Genomic DNA, 17,563 nt, shown 5'->3' on the forward strand with positions numbered 1-17,563 from the left:
GTGACAGGCCAAAGCAACACAGCCTCTGGGAAAGATCCTGTTTTGGGCCTCCATCTTCGGCCAGGAGGAGGTGCAAACGCCACATAACTGTACATCTTCCCTGAAAGAGGAGAGCTTGCCTGCAGGGACTGCTCTGACCACTGAAACTCAGAGGAGAGAGCTAGTCTCCCAGGTCTGCTGATAGAGGGTGACAAAATCACCAGAGGAACAATCTGTAAACAGAGACAACTATAACAACTAATGCCAGACATTACCAGATGGCGAAAGGTAAACATAAGAATCTTACTAACAGAAACCAGGACCACTCACCATCATCAGAACCCAGCACTCCCACTTTGCCCAGTCCAGGGCACCCCAACACACCCGAAAAGCTAGACCTGGATTTAAAAGCATATCTCATGATGATGGTAGAGGACATCAAGAAGGACTTAAATAACTCACTTAAAGAAATACAGGAGAACACTGTTAACAGTTAGAAGACATTAAAGAGGAAGCACAAAAATCCCTAAAGAATTGCAGGAAAACACAACCAAACAGGTGATGGAATTGAATAAAACCATCCAAGACCTAAAAAGAGAAGTAGACACAATAAAGAAAACCCAAAGTGAGGCAACACTGGAGATAGAAACCCTAAGAAAGAAATCTGGAACCATAGATGCGAACATCAGCAACAGAATACAAGAGATGGAAGAGAGAATCTCAGGTGCAGAAGATTCCATAGAGAACATCGGCACAACAATCAAAGAAAAAGGAAAATGCAAAAAGATCCTAACTCAAAGCATCCAGGAAATCCAGGACACAATGAGAAGACCAAACCTACGGATAATAGGAGTGGATGAGAATGAAGATTTTAACTCAAATGACCAGCAAATATCTTCAACAAAATTATTGAAGAAAACTTCCCAAATCTAAAGAAAGAGATGCCCATGAACATAGAAGAAGCCTACAGAACTCCAAATAGACTGGACCTGAAAAGACATTCCTCCCGACACATAATAATCAAAACAACAAATGCACTAAATAAAGATAGAATACTAAAAGCAGTAAGGGAAAAAGGTCAAGTAACATATAAAGGCAAGCCTATCATAATTACACCAGATTTTTCACCAGAGATTATGAAAGCCAGAAGAGCCAGGACAGATGTTATACAGACACTAAGAGAACACAAAGTCCAGCCCAGGCTACTATACCCACCCAAACTCTCAATTACCATAGATGGGGAAACCAAAGTATTCCAGGAAAAAACCAAATTCACCCATTATCTCTCCATGAATCCAGCCCTTCAAAGGATAATAACAGGAAAAAACCAATACAAGGACGGGAACCACGCCCTAGAAAAAACAAGAAGGTAATCCCTCAACAAACCTTAAAGAAGTCAGCCACAAGAACAGAATACCAACTTTAACAACAAAAATAATAGGAAGCAACAATTACTTTTCCTTAATATCTTTTAATATCAATGGACTCAACTCCCCAAAGATATCAATGGACTCAACTCCCCAAAGAAAGACATAGACTAACAAACTGGCTATACAAACAAGACACAACATTTTGCTCCTTACAGGAAACTCATCTCAGGGAAAAAGATAGACACTACCTCAGAATGAAAGTCTGGAAAACAATTTTCCAAGCAAATGGTATGAAGAAACAAGCTAGAGTAGCCATTCTAATATCTAACAAAATCGAATTCCAACCCAAAGTATCAAAAAAGACAAGGAGGGGCACTTCATACTCATCAAAGGTAAAATCCTCCAAGAGGAACTCTCAATTCTGAATATCCATGCTCCAAATACAAGGGCAGCCACATTCATTAAAGAAACTTTAGTAAATATCAAAGCACACATTGCACCTCACACAATAATAGTGGGAGACTTCAACACACCACTTTGACCAATGGACAGATCATGGAAACAGAAACTAAACAGGGACACAGTAAAACTAACAGAAGTGATGAAACAAATCGACTTAACCGATATCTACAGAACATTTTATCCTAAAATAAAAGGATATACCTTCTTCTCAGCACCTCATGGTACCTTCTCCAAAATTGACCACATAATTGGTCACAAAACAAGCCTCAACATATATAAAAATATTGAAATTGTTCCATGCATCCTATCAGATCACGATGGACTAAGGCTGATCTTCAATAACAAAATTAATAATAGAAAGCCAACTTTCACGTGGAAACTGAACAACACTCTTCTCAATGATACCTTGGTCAAGGAAGGAATAACGAAAGAAATTAAGGACTTTTTGGAGTTTAATGAAAATGAAGCCAAAACATACCCAAACTTACAGGACACAATGAAAACATTTCTAAGAGGAAAACTTGTAGATCTGATTGCCTCCAAAAAGAAACTAGAGAGAGCACACATTAGCAGCTTGACAACACACCTAAAAGGTCTAGAAGAAAAGGAAGCAAATTCACCCAAGAGGAGTAGAAGGCAGGAAATAATCAAACTCAGAGGTGAAATCAACCAAGTGCAAACAAGAAGAACTATTCAAAGAATCAACCAATTGAGGAGCTAGTTCTTTGAGAAAATCAACAAGATAGATAAACCCTTAGCCAGACTCACTAGAAGGCACAGGGAAAGCATCCTAATTAACAAAATCAGAAATGAAAAGGGAAATATAACAACAGATCCTGAAGAAATCCAAAACACCATCAGATCCTTCTACAAAAGGCTATACTCAACAAAACTGGAAAACCTGGATGAATTCAACAAGTTTCTAGACAGATACCAGGTACCAAAGTTAAATCAAGATCAGGTTAATGATCTAAACAACCCTATATACCCTAAAGAAATAGAAGCAGTGATTAATAGTCTCCCAACCAAAAAAAGGCCAGGACCAGATGGGTTTAGTGCAGAGTTCTATCACACATTCAAAGAAGATCTAATCCCAGTTCTTCACAAACTATTCCACAAAATAGAAACGGAAGGTACTCTACCCAACTCATTCTATGAAGCCACAATTACTCTGATGCCTAAACCACAAAAAGACCCAACAATGATAGTGAACATCAGACCAATTTCCCTTATGAATATCGATGCAAAAATCCTCAAAAAAATTCTTGCCAACTGAATCCAAGTACAGATCAAAACAATCATCCATCCTGAGCAAGTAGGTTTCATCCCAGGGATGCAGGGACAGTTCAATATATGGGTATCCATCAATGTAATCCAGTATATAAACAAACTCAAAGACAAAAAAACACATGATCATCTCGTTAGATGCTGAGAAAGCAATTGACAAAATCCAACATCCATTCATGATAAAAGTCTTGGAAAGATCAGGGATTCAAGGCCCATACCTAAATATGATAAAAGCAATCTACAGCAAACCAATAGCCAACATCAAAGTAAATGATGAGAAGCTGGAAGCAATCCCACTAAAATCAGCAACTAGACAAGGCTGTCCACTTTCTCCCTACCTATTCAACATTATACTTGAAGTCCTAGCCAGAGCAATTCAACAACTAAAGGAGATCAAGGGGATACAAATTGGAAAGGAAGAAGTAAAAATATCACTTTTTGCAGATGGTATGATAGTATATATAAGTGCCTTTAAAAATTCCAACAGAGAACTCCTAAGCCTGATAAACAGCTTCAATGAAGTAGCCGGATATAAAATCAACTCAAACAAGTCAAAGGCCTTTCTGTACACAAAGGATAAACAGGCTGAGAAAGAAATTAGGGAAACAACACCCTTCTCAATAGTCACAAATAATATAAAATACCTTGACCTTATCCTAACTAAGGAAGTGAAAGATCTGTATGATAAGAACTTCAAGTCTCTGAAGAAAGAAATTAAAGAGGATCTCAGAAGATGGAAAGATCTCCCATGCTCATGGATTGGCAGGATCAATGTAGTAAAAATGGTTATCTTGCTGAAAGCAATGAACAGATTCAATGCAATCCCCATCAAAATTCCAACTCAATTCTTCAATGAATTAGAAAGGGCATTCAGCAGATTCATCTGGAATAACAAAAAATCTAGGATAGCAAAAACTCTTCTCAAGGATAAAAGAATCTCTGGTGGAATCACCATGTCTGACCTAATGCTGTAGTACAGAGCAATTGTGATAAAAACTGCATGGTACTGGTATAGTGACAGACAAGTAGACCAATGGAACAGAATTGAAGACACAGAGATGAACCAACATACCTATGGTCACTTGATCTTTGATAAGGGAGCTAAAACCATCCAGTGGAAAAAAGACAGTATTTTCAACAAATGGTGCTGGCACAACTGGCGGTTATCATGTAGAAGAATGCGAATTGATCCATTTCTATCTCATTGTACTAAGGTCAAATCTAAGTGGATTAAGGAACTCCACATAAAACCAGAAACTGAAACTTATAGAGGGGAAAGTAGGAAAAAACCTCGAAGATATGGGTACAGGGGAAATTTTCCTGAATAGAACAGCAATGGCTTGTGCTATAAGATTGGGAATCGATAAATGGGACCTCATACAATTGCAAAGCTTCTCCAAAGCAAAAGACACCGTCAATAAGACAAAAAGACCACCAACAGATTGGGAAAGGAGCTTTACCTATCCCAAATCAGATAGGGGACTAATATCCAATATATATAAAGAACTCAAGAAGGTTGACTCCAGAAAATCAAATAATCCCATTAAAAAATGGGGCTCATAGCTGAAAAAAGAATTCTCACCTGAGGAATACCGAATGGCAGAGAAGCACCTGAAAAAAATGTTCAACATCCTTAATCATCAGGGAAATGCATATCAAAACAACCCTGAGATTCTACTTCACTCCAGTCAGAATGGCTAAGATCAAAAATTCAGGTGACAACAGATGCTGGCCAGGATATGGAGAAAGAGAAACACTCCTCCATTGTTGGTGGGATTGCAAGCTTGTACAACCACTCTGGAAATCAGTTGGCGGTTCCTCAGAAAACTGGACATAGTACTACCAGAGGATCCTGCAATACCTCTCCTGGGCATATATCCAGAAGATGTCCCAACTGGTAAGAAGGACACATGCTCCACTATGTTCATAGCAGCCTTATTTATAATAGCCAGAAGCTGCAAAGAGCCCAGATGTCCCTCAACAGAAGAATGGATACAGAAAATGTGGTACATTTACACAATTGAGTACTACTCAGCTATTTTAAAAAAATGAATTTATGAAATTCCTAGGCAAATGGATGGACCTGTAGGGCATCATCCTGAGTGAGGTAACCCAATCACAAAGGAAATTGCACAATATGTTCTCACTGATAAGTGGATATTAGCCCAGAAACTTAGTATACCCAAGATATAAGATACAATTTGCCAAATGCATGAAACTCAAGAAAAACAAAGAACAAAGTGTGGACACTTTGCCCCTTCATAGAATTGGGAACAAAACACCCATGGAAGGAGTTACAGAGACAAAATTTGGAGCTGCGACGAAAGGATGGATCATCTAGTGATTGCCATATGCAGGGATCCATTCCATAATCAGCTTCCAAACGCTGACACCATTGCATATGCTAGCAAGATTTTGCTGAAAGGACCCAGATATAGCTGTCTCTTGTGAGACTATGCCGGGGCCTAGCAAACACATAAGTGGATGCTCACAGTCAGCTATTAGATGGGTCACACGGCCCCTAGTGGAGGAGCTAGAGAAAGTACCCAAGGAGCTAAAGGGAACTACAACCCTATAGGTGGAACAACAATATGAACTAACTAGTACCCCGGAGCTCTTGTCTCTAGCTGCATATGTATTAAAAGATGGCCTATTCGGCCATCACTGGAAAGAGCGGCCCATTGGATTTGCAAACTTTATATGCCCCAGTACAGGGGAAAGCCAGGGCCAAAAAGGGGGAGTGGGTGGGTAGGGGATTGGGGGTGTGTGTATGGGGGACTTTTGGGATAATATTGGAAATGTAAACGAGGAAAATACCTAAAAAAAAAAAAAAAAAAAAAAAAAAAGAAAAGAAAAGAAAGAAAGAAAGAAAAAGAAATGTCTGTGTTAAGTAAACACTCCGTGTAAATGTTAAAAAAAAAAAAAAGAATAAATGCATAGAAAAAAAAAAAACTTGAACTGAGGTGGAGGCCCCTTACGAAATAGTTAGGGGAAGGACTGAAGGAGAAGAAGGGGATGGCAAACCCATAGGAAGAACAAAAGCATCAACTAAACTGGACACCTCAGAGCTCCCAGAGACTAAGTCACCAACCAAAGGGCATACATGGCTGGTCTATGCTCCCTCCCCAGCTCATGTGTATCAGAGTAATGCCTTGTATGGCCACTGTGGGAGAGGATGTGTCTTATCTTGTAGAGAATTGAAGGCCCCAAAAATCAAGATGTTGGAGATGGTTGTGAGGTGGAACTGAGTGGGTAAGTGAAGGAGTTAGATGGGTGGTTTGGTAAAGGAGGTGGTTGGGTAGGTAGGTGAGGGAAAATTTCTCAGAGACAAAGGGGCAGGGTAATGGGATGAAGAACTCTGGGAATAGAGAACTGGAAAGAGGTCAATATTTATAATTTAAATAAAAAAATAGGAGTTTTATCTGCACTAGGCAGCTGAGCCCATGTTACAGCCCTCTACACCCCAATCCTGTCAAGAGAAAACTTGTCCCCCAGCACTACTGACAAAACCAAGCTCACAGCCTCACAGCCTCACAGGAAGGACAAGCTACAGTGAGAGACAACAAGGTCAGCTAACACCAGAGATAACCAGATGGCTAGAGGCAAGCATAAGAAAATAAGCAACAGAAGCTAATGCTACTTGGTATCATCAGAACCCAGTTCCTGTACCACAGCTTGCCCTGGATAACCCAACCCACACACAAAAAGCAAAATTCTGATCTAAAATCACATATCATGATGATGATAAAGGACAGACATAAATAACTCCCTTAAGGAAATACAGGAAAACACAACCAAACAGGTGAAGGAATTGATCAAAATACCCAGGACCTAAACATTTAAATATAAATAATAACGACTTCACAAAGGGAGACAACTGTGGGGTGGGTACGGGGGACCTTTGGGATAGCATTGAAAATGTAAACGAGGAAAATACCTAATTAAAAAAAAAACAATTATCTAGCCATTCAGAGTGGTAATATTAAAAAACTAATACTGGTATTAATTAGCTCAGAATTAATTTGATAAAAAAAGGTCTACTTATTGGAGTACGCTTTTATGATTTCCAGAGCTTTGATTTGTGAATTATCATTAGTTTTAGTTCATCAAATGTCCCTTTGAAATGATTATAAAGATGTTCAAAGTCCTTTGCCTTTTAGAAATAAACAAACAAAAAAATCCTCAAAAAAAAAAAAAAAAAAAAAGAAAAAGAAAAAGAAAAAGAAAAGAAAGCAAAAAGATTAGGACACACAAACAGACACACACACACACACACACACACACACACACACACACACATTTTCAATAGAATATAAGAGATAGAAGAGAGAATCTCAGTTATAATCCAGGAAATCCAGGACACAATGAAAAGACCAAACATAAGAATAATAAGTATATGAGAGTGAAGATTCACAACCCAAAGGCCCAGTAAACATCTTCAACAAAATTATACAAGAAAATTTCCCTAACATAAAGAAAGAGTTGCCCATGAACAAACAAGAAGCCTACATGATTCTTAAAAGATGGACCAGGAATGAAATTTATCCCTTCACATAATGAGCAAAACACCAAATACACACAAAAAAGAAAGAATATGAAAAGCAGTAAAGGAAAAAGATCAGGGAACATATAAAGGCAGATCATTCAGAATTATACCAGACTTCTCAACAGAGACTCTAAAAACCAGAAGATTCTGGGCAGATGTCAGACAGACTCTAAGAGAACAAAAATGCAAGCCTATGCTTCTATATCCAGGATAACTCTCAATTACCATAGATAGAGAATCCAAGATATTCTAGGACAAAATGAAATTTATACACTATTTTTCCACAAATCAAATCCTACAAAGGATAATAGGTGGCAAACTCTTAACAGAATGAGGGGAAAAAAAAAAGACAATAATCTTCTTACAACAAACCCAAAATAAAAGAGCCACATAATCTTTTTTTTTTTTCCATTTTTAATTAGGTATTTAGCTCATTTACATTTCCAATGCTATATCAAAAGTCCCTCATACCCACTCCCCCCACACACACTCCCCTACTACTATCTCCTTATACTAAGGTCAAATCTAAGTGGATTAAGGAACTCCACATAAAACCAGAGACACTGAAACTTATAAAGGAGAAAGTAGGGAAAAGCCTCGAAGATATGGGTACAGGGGAAAAATTCCTGAATAGAACAGCAATGGCTTGTGCTGTAAGATTGAGAATCGATAAATGGGACCTCATAAAATTGCAAAGCTTCTCCAAAGCAAAAGACACCGTCAATAAGACAAAAAGACCACCAACAGATTGGGAAAGGATCTTTACCTATCCCAAATTAGACAGGGGACTAATATCCAATATATATAAAGAACTCAAGAAGGTAGAGCCACATAATCTTAAGTATACTTCTAGCAACAAAAATAACTAGAAGCAGCAATATCTCCTTAATATCTCTTAAAATCACTGGACTTAACGCCGCAATAAAAACATATACTAAGACAAGACACTGGATAAATAAACAGGAAACAGGATTTTGCTGCATACCAAAACCAAACCTCAGTGACAAAGACAGATGCTACCTCAGAGTAAAATAATGGGAAAAAAAAATATTCCAAGAAAATGGTCCCAAGAAACAAGCTGGAGTAGCCATCTAATATAGACTTTCAACTAAAAGTTATCAAAAGGTAAGGAAGGACACTTATATTTGTCAAAGCAAAAATCTACAAGATGAACTAAATTCTGAACATCTATGCCCCAAATGCAAGGACACCCATATTTGTAAAAGAGACATTACTAAATCTCAAATCACACATTGTACCTCACACAATAATAGTGAGAGAATTCAACACCCAACTCTCACCAATGAATGGCCAGCTCATTGGAAACAGAAACTAAACAGAAATTATAATCCAAATGGATTTTCCAAATATATGTAGAACATTTCACCCTAAACAAAAGAATATACCTTCTTCTCAGCACCTTATATTAAAATCTCAAAAACTTACAATGTAATCAGATACAAAACAAGCCTCAACCAATACAAGAAGATTGAAATTATCTCATTAATCCTATCAGATCACCATAGACTAAAGCTGGTCTTCAATAGTAACAAAAATAAACAAAATTCTGCATACTCATGGAAACTGAATGATACTCTACTTAGTGATAATTGGCCAAGGAAGAAATAAATAAAGAAATTAAAGACTTTTTTAAAGTTTAATGAAAATGAAGGCACAACATACCCAAACTTATGGGACACAATAAAAGCAGGGCTAAGAGGAAAACTCATAGTACTGAATGATGCCATAAAGAAACTAGAAAGAATATACACCAACAGCTTATCTGCACATCTAAAATCTCTAGAACAAAAGGAAGCAAATACACCCAAGAGAAGTAGATGGCAGGAAATAATCAAACTCAGAGCTGAAATCAACTATGTAGAAACAAAGAGAACTATACAATCAATAAAACAAACAAACAAACAAACAAGAACACAAGTGCTGGTTCTTTGAGAAAATCAACAAGATAGATAAACCCTTAGCCAGAATAACCCAAGGGCACAGAGACAGTGTCCAAACAAATTAACAAAATCAAAAATGAAAAGGGAGACATAACAACAGAAACCAATTACATTAAAAACACCATCAGATCCTAGTACAAAATCCTGTACTCAACAAAGCTGGAAAATCTGGATGAAATGGATAATTTTCTAGACAAATAGCAGGTACCTAATTTAAGTGAGGATCAGATAAACCATCTAAACAGTTCCATAAGCCCTATATAAATAGAAGAAATCACTAAAATTCTCCCAAATAAAATAAGCAGAGGATCAGATGGTTTTAGTGAAATGCATCAGACATTCAAAGAAAACATAATACTGATACTTATCAAACTGTTCAACAAAATATAAACAGGAGAAACACTACCTAATTCATTCTATGCAGCCAAATTTATGCTGATACCAAAACAACACAAAGACCCAACAAAGAAAGAGAACTTCAGAGCAATCCCCCCTATGAATTTTGATGCAAAAAGTAATCAATAAAATTCTCACAAACCAATTCCAAGAACACATAAAAATGATCATTCACCATGATCAAATAATCTTAAAGTCTTTGAAGAAAGTAATTGAAGAACTGAGAAGATGGAAAGATCTCCCATGCTCAAGGATCAGCAGGCTTTACATAGTAAAAATGGCCATCTTACCAAAAGCAATGTAGAGATTCAATGCAATCCCCATCAAAATCCAACTCATTTTTTTACAGAGATAGAAAGAACAATTGTCAAAATCATTTGGAATAACAAAAAAAACCCCTCAGGATAGTGAAAACTATTCTCAATAATAAGAGAATTGTTGGGGGGAATCACCATCCTGACCTCAAGCTGTACTATAGAGCAATTGTGATAAAAACAGCATGGTATTGGTCCCAATGGCAGACAGGTAGATCAATGGAATAGAATTGAAGATCCAGAATTAAACCCACACACCTATGGTGACCTGATCCTTGACAAGGCAGCCAAAACCATCCAATGGAAAAATTGGCAGCATATTCAACAAATGGTTTTTGGCTCAAGAAGAGAAAGTTGGAAAGAGTCTCTAACATATTGGCACTGGACAATTTTTTTTTAAAGAACTCCAATGGCTCAGGCTCTAAGATCAACTATAGACAAATGGGATCTTATAAAATTGAAAACCTTTAGCAAGGCAAAGGACATTCTCAAGAGGACAAAATGGCCACCTACAGAATAGGAAAATATCTTTGCCATCCCTATATCTGATAGAGACCCAATATCTGATATATACAAAGAACTTAAGAAGTTAGACTCAAGAACCAAATAACCCTGTTAAAAAATGTGGTACAGAGCTAAACAAAGAATTCTCAACTGAGCAGTCTCAAAAGACCAAGAGGCACCTAAAGAAATGTTCAACATACATAGTCATCAGGGGATGAAAATCAAAACTACCCTGAGATTCTGTCTTACACCAATCAGAATAGCTAATATCAATAACTCACGTGACATAATGTCATGCCTACCACAAATTTTCCTTCTCTCTTCCCTGCACTCCCTACATTTGCATGGCAATATCTAGGGCTTGCCAGAGACCGAGTATGGTGAGGGATGAGGGCGTCTACAGTGGCTACTGTAGCTGAGACTCCTTGCAATGCAGTATATGGATCCGTAAGAGGCCAATTCCTGGAGCCAACCATGACTCCCAGTGGAGGGATAAGGACAGCAAGTCAACCACAAATAATTTTTGTCTTGTCTACAAGAAGTGCAGGGACAAAGCTGGAGCAGAGAGGGAAGGACTGGCCAACAAATAACTGTGCCAAACAGACCAGCACCAATCCTTCGCTTAATTAATAATACTGTATTATGTTTACAGAAAGGAGTATGTTATCCTCTGAAAGGCTGTACCAGCAAATTATTCAGACAGATATAGATACCCAGAGCCAAACATTTAATGGAGCTCAGGAAGTCCTATGGAAATGTTGGGGGCATGGATTGAGGTACATGAAGAAGACAGAAGGAGGACCTAAATTATCAACTAGCCTGGACCTTTGTGGGATCCTAGAGACTGAAATAGCAACCAAAGAGCAATCATGGGCTGGAGTTAGGCACCCTGCACACATGTAGCCGATGTGTATCTTGGTTTTCATGTTGGTTCCAAACAACTGGAGTAGGAGCTGTCTCTGAATCTTTTGCCTGCCTACCTGCCTGTGGATTTGTTTTCCCCTAAATGGGCTGCCATGTCTTACCTTAGTGGGAGAAGATACGCCTTTTTCTGCAAAGATTTAATGTGCTGGGGAGAAGGGTACTGTGTGGGAGCTAATACCTAGAGGGTGGAATCCCCCTTCTCAAAGGCAAATGGAAGGGAGGAATTAGGGTAGGATCTTCAGGCGAGGCTCCTGGGAGGAGAGGGGGCTAATTTAAGGATGCAATGTGAACAAATAAATGCATTTAATAAGAAAAAAATAGTATGTAATTATAGTAACCATTTTTACTTGTCAATTATTTAAAAATTTTACCTATGAGATCTTTACTATCTCTCATAGGTATATATACATTTAACATATGTATATGCCTTTTGACCATATTACTTTTCCCCAATACTGATTAGTGATAAATCTCTAGACAATTTCTCTTTCTCTTTTCTTTTGATTTTACATCTGATAATTTTGTCTGAATATATCCATATATGTTTATATGTACACACACACACACACATAGATATGTGTATATATGTATATATATGTATATATATGTGAATATATATACACATTTTATGTGAATGAGTGTTTTGACTGTGTACATGGATGTGAGGTATGTAAATTTAGAACCCACACATGCCAGAAAATATCTCCTGGAAATGTATTTACAAATGATTGTGAGCTACCATGGGGTTACTGTGAACAGAAGCTGGATCCTGTGAAAGAGCAGTGTTAAGGACTCTTAATTCAATAATATGGGTACTTTGGCAAGGGGTCATATCCAAAGACCTAAGTACTGAGTCCATAACACCCTAATTAAGGAGCAAATAGCCCCCTAAGTGCTGATTCCTTACTATCATAACTACTAAGTCCCTAGCACCCTAAGTACCAAGTCAATAGCACCCTATATTCTGAGCCAATAGCACCCTACGTGCTGATTCTCTAGCATTCTTAGTACTAAGTCCTTAGCACCTTAAGTACTGAGACAATAGCACCTTAAGTACTAAGCTAATAGATGCTAAGTGTTGGGAGCCGCCCCCACATTCGCCGTTACAAGATGGCGCTGACAGCTGTGTTCTAAGTGGTAAACAAATAATCTGCGCATGTGCCAAGGGTATCTTATGACTACTTGTGCTCTGCCTTCCCCGTGACGTCAACTCGGCCGATGGGCTGCAGCCAATCAAGGAGTGACACGTCCGAGGCGAAGGAGAATGCTCCTTAAGAGGGACGGGGTTTCGTTCTCTCTCTCTCTTGTCTCTCGCTCTCTCTCTTGCTTTTTCGCTCTCTTGCTTTTCTCTTTTTCTTGCTTTTTCGCTCTCTTGCTTCTCGCTCTCTCTTGCTTCTTGCTCTCTTGCTTCTTGCACTCTGCTCCTGAAGATGTAAGAATAAAGCTTTGCCGCAGAAGATTCTGGTCTGTGGTGTTCTTCCTGGCCGGTCGTGAGAACGCGTCTAATAACAATTGGTGCCGAATTCCGGGACGAGAAAAAACTCCGGACTGGCGCAGGAGGGATACTTCATTCCAGAACCAGAACTGCGAATCAAGGTTATAAGGTTCCCGTAACACAGACTGTTGAGAAGGATTCAACTGCCGAATTCAGAACTCATCAGCTGGGGAACGACGGTGATAAAGGTTCCCGTAAAGCAGACTGTTAAGAAGGATTCAACTGTATGAATTCAGAACTTTTCAGCTGGGGAACGAGGTAAGTCTGATCTTGAACTTTCTAAGGAAATTCAAGACAGTCTATCAGAAGTAAAGTGGAAAATGGCTTTACAAGTTAGGTTTGGCCTTGAATTTTTTCTGGTGTTAGGAGCCCTTTTGTTCCTTTTCACATGTTATATAGTGCTTAAGATAGGGCTGAAAATTCTAGAGGAAATTCAGGACAGTCTATCAGAAGTAAAGCGGGGAGAGAGAGTAGGAGCAAGGAGAAACGGTAAGTATACAGGCCTTTCCAAGGGTCTTGAACCCGAGGAAAAGTTAAGGTCAGGTAGGAATACCTGGGGAGAGATTAGAAGGAAGAAAAAGAAAAAAGAAAAGAAAAAAGATCAATTAGCGGAGGTCTCTAGGAGATACTCGTCACTAGATGAGCTCAGGAAGCCAGCTCTTAGTAACTCTGAAGCAAGTGAAGAATCCTCCTCTGAGGAAACAGACTGGGAGAAAAAAGCGGCTCATTATGAAAGAAAAGGATACCAGCCGCCAAGTAAAGTGCTAACTAGTCATTTAAGGAAAAAGCCAAAAGCGGCTGGCGAAGGCCAGTTAGCTAATTGGCCTCAGGGCAATCGGCTACCAGGTGCACTCCCGCCCTATGCGGAGTCCCCGCCCTGCGTAGTGCGTCAGCCCGTAGTGCGTCAGCAATGCGCAGAGAGGCAGTGCGCAGACTCATTCATTCCCCGAGAGGAACAAAGGAAAATACAACAGGCATTTCCAGTCTTTGAAGGAGCCGAGGGTGGGCGTGTCCACGCTCCGGTAGAATATGTGCAGATTAAATATGGAATCAATGCTAATTTTACCTTGGTGCAGTTAGACAGGCTTGCCAGCATGGCACTAACTCCTGCCGACTGGCAAATGATTGCAAAAGCCGCTCTCCCTAGTATGGCCAAATATGTGGAATGGCGAGCTCTGTGGCAGGAGGCGGCACAGGCGCAGGCCCGAGCAAACGCTGCTGCTTTAACTCCAGAGCAGAGAGATTGGACTTTTGACTTGTTAACGGGTCAGAGAGCTTATTCTGCTAAACCTGATAAGAGGTATCAATGGAAGGTCTTACCACAGGGGATGTCCAATAGTCCTACAATGTGCCAGCTTTATATACAAAAAGCTCTTTTGCCAGTGAGGGAACAGTTCCCCTCTTTAATTTTGCTCCTTTACATGGATGACATCCTCCTGTGCCATAAAGACCTTACCATGCTACAAAAGGCATATCCTTTTCTACTTAAAACTTTAAGTCAGTGGGGTTTACAGATAGCCACAGAAAAGGTCCAAATTTCTGATACAGGACAATTCTTGGGCTCTGTGGTGTCCCCAGATAAGATTGTGCCCCAAAAGGTAGAGATAAGAAGAGATCACCTCCATACCTTAAATGATTTTCAAAAGCTGTTGGGAGATATTAATTGGCTCAGACCCTTTTTAAAGATTCCTTCTGCTGAATTAAGGCCTTTGTTTAGTATTTTAGAAGGAGATCCTCATATCTCCTCCCCTAGGACTCTTACTCTAGCTGCTAACCAGGCCTTACAAAAAGTGGAAAAGGCCTTACAGAATGCACAATTACAACGTATTGAGGATTCGCAGCCTTTCAGTTTGTGTGTCTTTAAGACAGCACAATTGCCAACTGCAGTTTTGTGGCAGAATGGGCCATTGTTGTGGATCCATCCAAACGTATCCCCAGCTAAAATAATAGATTGGTATCCTGATGCAATTGCACAGCTTGCCCTTAAAGGCCTAAAAGCAGCAATCACCCACTTTGGGCAAAGTCCATATCTTTTAATTGTACCTTATACCGCTGCACAGGTTCAAACCTTGGCAGCCGCATCTAATGATTGGGCAGTTTTAGTTACCTCCTTTTCAGGAAAAATAGATAACCATTATCCAAAACATCCAATCTTACAGTTTGCCCAAAATCAATCTGTTGTGTTTCCACAAATAACAGTAAGAAACCCACTTAAAAATGGGATTGTGGTATATACTGATGGATCAAAAACTGGCATAGGTGCCTATGTGGCTAATGGTAAAGTGATATCCAAACAATATAATGAAAATTCACCTCAAGTGGTAGAATGTTTAGTGGTCTTAGAAGTTTTAAAAACCTTTTTAAAACCCCTTAATATTGTGTCAGATTCCTATTATGTGGTTAATGCAGTAAATCTTTTAGAAGTGGCTGGAGTGATTAAGCCTTCCAGTAGAGTTGCCAATATTTTTCAGCAGATACAATTAGTTTTGTTATCTAGAAGATCTCCTGTTTATATTACTCATGTTAGAGCCCATTCAGGCCTACCTGGCCCCATGGCTCTGGGAAATGATTTGGCAGATAAGGCCACTAAAGTGGTGGCTGCTGCCCTATCATCCCCGGTAGAGGCTGCAAGAAATTTTCATAACAATTTTCATGTGACGGCTGAAACATTACGCAGTCGTTTCTCCTTGACAAGAAAAGAAGCCCGTGACATTGTTACTCAATGTCAAAGCTGCTGTGAGTTCTTGCCAGTTCCTCATGTGGGAATTAACCCACGCGGTATTCGACCTCTACAGGTCTGGCAAATGGATGTTACACATGTTTCTTCCTTTGGAAAACTTCAATATCTCCATGTGTCCATTGACACATGTTCTGGCATCATGTTTGCTTCTCCGTTAACTGGAGAAAAAGCCTCACATGTGATTCAACATTGTCTTGAGGCATGGAGTGCTTGGGGGAAACCCAGACTCCTTAAGACTGATAATGGACCAGCTTATACGTCCCAAAAATTTCAGCAGTTCTGCCGTCAGATGGACGTAACCCACCTGACTGGACTTCCATACAACCCTCAAGGACAGGGTATTGTTGAGCGTGCGCATCGCACCCTCAAAGCCTATCTTATAAAACAGAAGAGGGGAACTTTTGAGGAGACTGTACCCCGAGCACCAAGAGTGTCGGTGTCTTTGGCACTCTTTACACTTAATTTTTTAAATATTGATGCTCATGGCCATACTGCGGCTGAACGTCATTGTTCAGAGCCAGATAGGCCCAATGAGATGGTTAAATGGAAAAATGTCCTTGATAATAAATGGTATGGCCCGGATCCTATCTTGATAAGATCCAGGGGAGCTATCTGTGTTTTCCCACAGAATGAAGACAACCCATTTTGGGTACCAGAAAGACTCACCCGAAAAATCCAGGCTGACCAAGGGAATACTAATGTCCCTCGTCTTGGTGATGTCCAGGGCGTCAATAATAAAGAGAGAGCAGCGTTGGGGGATAATGTCGACATTTCCACTCCCAATGACGGTGATGTATAATGCTCAAGTATTCTCCTGCTTTTTTACCACTAACTGGGAACTGGGTTTGGCCTTAATTCAGACAGCCTTGGCTCTGTCTGGACAGGTCCAGACGACTGACACCATTAACACTTTGTCAGCCTCAGTGACTACAGTCATAGATGAACAGGCCTCAGCTAATGTCAAGATACAGAGAGGTCTCATGCTGGTTAATCAACTCATAGATCTTGTCCAGATACAACTAGATGTATTATGACAAATAACTCAGCAGGGATGTGAACAAAAGTTTCCGGGATTGTGTGTTATTTCCATTCAGTATGTTAAATTTACTAGGGCAGCTAATTTGTCAAAAAGTCTTTTTCAGTATATGTTACAGAATTGGATGGCTGAATTTGAACAGACCCTTCGAGGCTTGCCATCATTCAGGTCAACTCCACGCGCTTGGACCTGTCCCTGACCAAAGGATTACCCAATTGGATCTCCTCAGCATTTTCTTTCTTTAAAAAATGGGTGGGATTAATATTATTTGGAGATACACTTTGCTGTGGATTAGTGTTGCTTCTTTGATTGGTCTGTAAGCTTAAGGCCTAAACTAGGAGAGACAAGGTGGTTATTGCCCAGGCGCTTGCAGGACTAGAACATGGAGCTCCCCCTGATATATGGTTATCTATGCTTAGGCAATAGGTCGCTGGCCACTCAGCTCTTATATCCCATGAGGCTAGACTCATTGCACGGGATAGAGTGAGTGTGCTTCAGCAGCCCGAGAGAGTTGCAAGGCTAAGCACTGCAATGGAAAGGCTCTGCGGC

General features: G+C 39.6%; 1 pseudogene; it reads right to left on the reverse strand.

Moving 5' to 3' along the window:
* The window catches only part of LOC115489112, a 369,100-nt pseudogene that overhangs the window by 237,719 nt on the left and 113,818 nt on the right, over positions 1-17,563 (reverse strand).

Source organism: Mus musculus, chromosome X, assembly GCF_000001635.26.
Source record: "Mus musculus strain C57BL/6J chromosome X, GRCm38.p6 C57BL/6J".
Lineage (NCBI taxonomy): Eukaryota > Metazoa > Chordata > Mammalia > Rodentia > Muridae > Mus > Mus musculus.